The following is a 407-nucleotide window of genomic DNA, read 5'->3' on the forward strand; positions in this document are numbered from 1 at the left end:
TTTCTGCCTGGTGGAAAAAGAAGTGCTTTTATCAAACTACTCTTTAAACAGAATGGTGAGAACACAGTTTTGTGATTGAAACAGGTAAGTCAAGTATTCAGCTTCTGATTTTTTTTTTTAAGTGCAGCTAAATCTTGATGAACTTACATGGTTGACTTTAACGTGAAGACCTGGTTTAGGACTTCCATGCCAAGGAGAGGCACCAGCTGGCTGGAGAGGGCTTGAAACAAGCTGGAGCCTTCCTGCAGACTGGTAAAAAGGGTGTAGGCCAGTGGTGACTTGAGTAAGAGATGCACAGCTCCTCCACTCAACGCTGCCTCGCTGAGAAGGTATGAGTATGGGGGAAGTGTGTTGTGCAGTAGATTGGATTACATTTCTTGCAGAAGTGAGGTTACAGGACCCCTTCC

The sequence above is a fragment of the Atractosteus spatula genome, chromosome 7, assembly GCF_055471065.1.
Source record: "Atractosteus spatula isolate fAtrSpa1 chromosome 7, fAtrSpa1.hap1, whole genome shotgun sequence".
Taxonomy (NCBI): domain Eukaryota; kingdom Metazoa; phylum Chordata; class Actinopteri; order Semionotiformes; family Lepisosteidae; genus Atractosteus; species Atractosteus spatula.